A 5,474-nucleotide genomic window follows, 5' to 3' on the forward strand; every position below is an offset into this window, starting at 1 on the left:
GGGAAGTATGATCACTAATGTGCACAAGTCTCGTTTCCGGAAATACTCAGTGGCTAGTCTCGATGGATAAGCAACGGAAAGGAGTAAGGCTATGATGGCTATCAATGTAATGGCAAGAGTGATATGTCCAATACCAAGACGAGGTTACCGTTTCTTGCGGACGGTATGGTGCCAAAATGGTGGACCGAATACCAAAATGTTGTCGAGGTGGTCGTTGTTGATGACGCGTCCACGGTGAAGATGAGCGGCGGTGATGTTAATGTCGAACCGTACCTAAATAGCTGAAACACAAGTAGGACACGGTACCGCAACTCAAATTCTCAAAGCAAAATTGGACCAAAATTGTCGGAGTTGAAGTTGGTAAGCGGTGGTTGTGTATGTGGTATATGGTGGGGCTACGCGGAAGTGGTGGAGGTATGCGGAAGTATATGTGGGCACCGGAACAAAATTTTGGGGAAAAAGGACGGAAAATGGGCGGTGGAGAGGAGGTGGTGCTGCCAGGGGCCGGACATCTAGGGTCGTGGCCGGATGTCCGGGGAGTCGGATGTCCGGGCTATCGGGCCGGATGTCCGGGCTCCGGATCCATGGACGGATTCAAAAATCGTCGCGAGGAGAGGTCAAATCCGGGAAAAATTAGGAGAAATTTGTGGATGGAAATTGGGGAAAAGTGGGTGGAAAGCTAGATCTACCTGCAACACACGAAATCCGCGGATCAAATCCAACAAAACTTCATCACACCAACAAATCACAAAAAAATTGGGGCTATTTTTGGTGGGGATTTTTGAAATTGGGGAAGAACACAACAAAATTAGGCTAGAAAACAAAGAGGGGGCTCCGAAATCGTGATCAACGTGGCTCATGATACCAAGATGATGTAGGGTAGAACCCTAATCGGCCGATCTTTCACGAAAGGAGCGGATCCCGCGAAGAACACGAAGAACACGAGGAGGGAATCGAGGGAAATCACAAGGGGAAACACAAGTGGAACACTCCAACTAACAAGAACAAGTCACACAAGTGCTAGATCCTCGAATACATAAGAGAAGATACACGATCCACGGACAACTAAGTACGATACAAGGGTAGCCGGTCTTCTCCGGGAGGAGGTCTTGAGTTCTTCCATAAAAAGGGGTCTTGAATCCGCTTGGGGGATCTTCTCCAGTGGAGGCTCGAATCTCAAGGAGAAGGTGTCCAAGTGGATGAGCAAAGCTCTCACACAAAATATGAGCTAATCCTTTGCTAACCCTAAAACTTAGGTGGAGGGGGAGTATATATAGTCTAGGGGCGAAGGGTTACATGGGCCTTGGCCCAGATGCACTACACGCAAGCAGGGGAGGCCGGACGTCCGGGCGACAGACCAGATGTCCAGGACTTCACAGAGAGCTGGATGTCCGGGCTGGAGGAGCTGACTTTGTTGCTCTCTGTTTGGAGGGTGCCGGATTTCCGGGGGTGAGGCCGGATGTCCGGGACATGGCGAGGTGCCAGATGTCCGGGGTTGACGCCGGATGTCCACGGCCTGTAGCACTTAGCGGCTGGGCGGTTGTTGCTGTAGTGGTCGTCTCCAGCGGCTAGATGTCCGGGTCCTGGAGCTGCCTTCTTCTCCTATCGGCGTTTCTCTTCATCCGTGGACTTGGCGGTATGTACATCTTCATGTGCATCCTCGGGAGGGTCCTCTTTGTACCTAATCATGCACAACAACTCGGACTTAGGTAGTAGCCATGTCTCATGCATAGAAAGTGGAAGTTCTGAGAGGAGTGAGTTCACCTTATCTTCGATAGCCTTGGCTCGGGCTCTTGTCATTGGTCCATGTGGTGTCGTTGGAGGTGTAGGTGCGTCCATGGGGATGATCATGGGATGCTCCGCATCAAGAACTCATATACTTATTGCTAAAGTTTATTAGCCCTCGAAGCAAAGTACTACTACGCATGCCCCTAGAGGGATAGATTGGTAGGAAAAGACCATTGCTCGTCCCCGACCGCCACTCATAAGGAAAGCAATCAAAGAACACCCCATGCTTCAAATTTGTCACACAATGTTTACCATATGTGCATGCTATGGGACTTGCTAACCTTAACACAAGTATTTCTCAATTTCACAATTACCCAACTAGCACGATTCTAATATTACCATCTTTATATCTCAAAAAAATTATCAAGTATCCAACTTCTCATAGTATTTAATGCACTCTATATGAAAGTTTTTATTATACTCATCTTGGATGCCTATCATATTAGGACTAATTTCATAACCAAACCAAACTGCCATGCTGTTCTAAAGACTCTCAAAATAATATAAGTGAAGCACGAGAGTTCATCTATTTCTTCAAAATAAAACCACCGCCATGCTCTAAAAGGATATAAGTGAAGCACTAGGGCAAATGACAAACTACTTCGGAAGATATAAGTGAAGATCAATGAGTAGTCGAATAATTATGCAACTATATGAAGACTCTCTAACATTTAAGAATTTCATATCTTGGTATATTATTCAAACAGCAAGCAAAACAAAATAGAATAAAATGACGCTCCAAGCAAAACACATATCATGTGGTGAATAAGAATATAGCTCCAAGTAAAGTTACCGATGAACAAAGACGAAAGAGGGGATGTGATACATCTCCAACGTATCTATAATTTTTGATTGCTCCATGCTATATTATCTACTATTTTGGGCAATATTGGGCTTTATTATCCACTTTTATATTATTTCTGGGACTAACCTATTAACCGGAGGCCCAGCCCAGATTTGCTATTTTATGCCTATTTCAGTGTTTTGAAGAAAAGGAATATCAGACGGAGTCGAAAAGGAACGAAATCAACTAGAGAAGTTATTTTTGGAACGAAAGCCACCCGATGGACTTGGACCCCACGTCAAGGAAGGAACGAGTAAGCCACGAGGGTGGGGGGCGCGCCCACCCCCCTAGGGCGCGCCCCCCTGCCTGGTGGGGCCATGGTGGCTCCCCTGACGTACTTCTTCCGCCTATATAACTCCATGTACCCTAAAACTTCCAGAACGGAGATTAGATCGGGAGTTCCGCCGCCGCAAGCCTTTGCAGCCACCAAAAGTCAATCGGGACCCTCTTCCGGAACCCTGTCGAGGGGGGATCCCTCACCGGTGGCCATCTTCATCATCCCGGCGCTCTCCATGATGAGGATGGAGTAGTTCACCCTCAGGGCTGAGGGTATGTACCAATAGCTATGTGTTTGATCTCTCTCTCTCTCTCTCTCGTGTTATTGATTTGGCACGATCTTGATGTATCGCGAGCTTTGCTATTATAGTTGGATCCTATGTTTCTCCTCCCCCTCTACTCTCTTGTAATGAATTGAATTTCCCCTTTGGAGTTATCTTATCGGATTGAGTCTTTAAAGATTTGAGAACACTTGATGTATGTCTTGCGTGGGATAACCGTGGTGACAATGTGTTATTCTATTGATCCTCTTGATGTATGTTTTGGTGATCAACTTGCGGGTTTCGTGACATTGGGAACCTATGCGTAGGGGTTGGCACACGTTTTCGTCGTGATTCTCCGGTAGAAACTTTGGGGCACTCTTTGAGGTCCTTTGTGTTGGTTGAATAGATGAATCTGAGATTGTGTGATGCATATCGTATAATCATACCCACGGATACTTGAGGTGACATTGGAGTATCTAGGTGACATTAGGGTTTTGGTTTATTTGTGTCTTAAGGTGTTATTCTAGTACGAACTCTAGGGCTGTTTGTGACACTTATCGGAATAGCCCAACGGATTGATTGGAAAGAATAACTTTGAGGTGGTTTCGTACCCTACCATAATCTCTTCGTTCGTTCTCCGCTATTAGTGACTTTGGAGTGACTCTTTGTTGCATGTTGAGGGATAGTTATGTGATCCAATTATGTTAGTATTGTTGAGGGAACTTACACTAGCGAAAGTATGAACCCTAGGCCTTGTTTCCTATCATTGCAATACCATTTACACCCACTTTTATCATTAGTTACCTTGCTGTTTTTATTATTTCAGATTATAAATACCTTTATCTACTATCCATATACCACTTGTTTCACCATCTCTTCGCCGAACTAGTGCACCTATACAATTTACCATTGTACTGGGTGTGTTGGGGACACAAGAGACTCTTTGTTATTTGGTTCCAGGGTTGCTTGAAAGAGACCATATTCATCCTACGCCTCCTACGGATTGATAAACCTTAGGTCATCCACTTGAGGGAAATTTGCTACTGTCCTACAAATCTCTGCACTTGGAGGCCCGACAACGTCTACAAGAAGAAGGTTGTGTAGTAGACATCAAGCTCTTTTCTGGCGCCGTTGCCGGGGAGGTGAGTGCTTGAAGGTATATCTTTAGATCTTGCAATCGAGTCTTTTAGGTTCTTGTTTTATCACTACTTTAGTTTATAAAAGAAAACTATAAAAAATGGAATTGAGTTTGTCTCATACGCTTCACCTTTTTAATATCTTTCGTGAGTATGATGAAAAGGATAATTGTGCTCAAGTGGTAGAAGAAGAAATCTATAAAATGTTTGGCACTAAATATTTGAATGATGAGCATGATTGCAATGTTGTTAGTATGAATTCCTTGAATATCCATGATGCTAATGATATGCAAAGCCACAAGCTTGGGGAAGCTATGTTTGATGAAGATGATATTTTTTGTCCCCCAAGTTTTGATGAGCAAATTTATTATGATGAAATCATGCCTCCTATCTATGATGATTATTGTGATGACATGTATCCTTAAAGAATAATAATAACAATGAAACTTGTCATCTTGATTTCAATTTTCAATCCTATGATAGTTACTTTGTTGAGTTTGCTCCCACTATTATTCATGAGAAGAATTTTGCTTATGTGGAGAGTAATAAAATTTCTATGCTTATAGATCATGAAAAGAATGCTTTAGGTGCTGGTTATATTGTTGAATTCATTCATGATGCTACTGAAAATTATTTTGAGGGAGGAATATATGCTTGTAGGAATTGTAATAATACCAAGTTTCCTCTCTATGTGCTTAAAGTTTTGAAGTTATGCTTGTTTTGACTTCCTATGCTAGTTGATTATTGTTCCCATAAGTTGTTTGCTCACAAAGTCCCTATGCATAGGAAGTGGGTTAGAATTAAATGTGCTAGTCATATTCTTCATGATGCTCTCTTTATGTTTCAATTCTTATCCTTTATGTGAGCATCATTGAAATCATCATGCCTAGGCAATGACGAAGTCTAACTCTCTTCCTATGCATAGGCATGCCATACAAGAACAATTCATGAACATAAAGTAAAGACCAATACATAGCATAAGAAGTTTCTTGCAATTCTATCGTGTTGGAAACATAGAGAGGCGGAGATGTAGTTCCTCTCTCATAATAAGTGCAAGTATGAGCAACAAGCACATGCATATTATATTCATCAAAATTATCATGTGTAGTGGTAGAATGCAACCCATCAATGTAATCCTTAATAAGTGCAAACTTCTCCAATATAGTG

Source organism: Triticum dicoccoides, chromosome 5A (genome assembly GCF_002162155.2).
Source record: "Triticum dicoccoides isolate Atlit2015 ecotype Zavitan chromosome 5A, WEW_v2.0, whole genome shotgun sequence".
Taxonomy (NCBI): Eukaryota; Viridiplantae; Streptophyta; class Magnoliopsida; order Poales; family Poaceae; genus Triticum; species Triticum dicoccoides.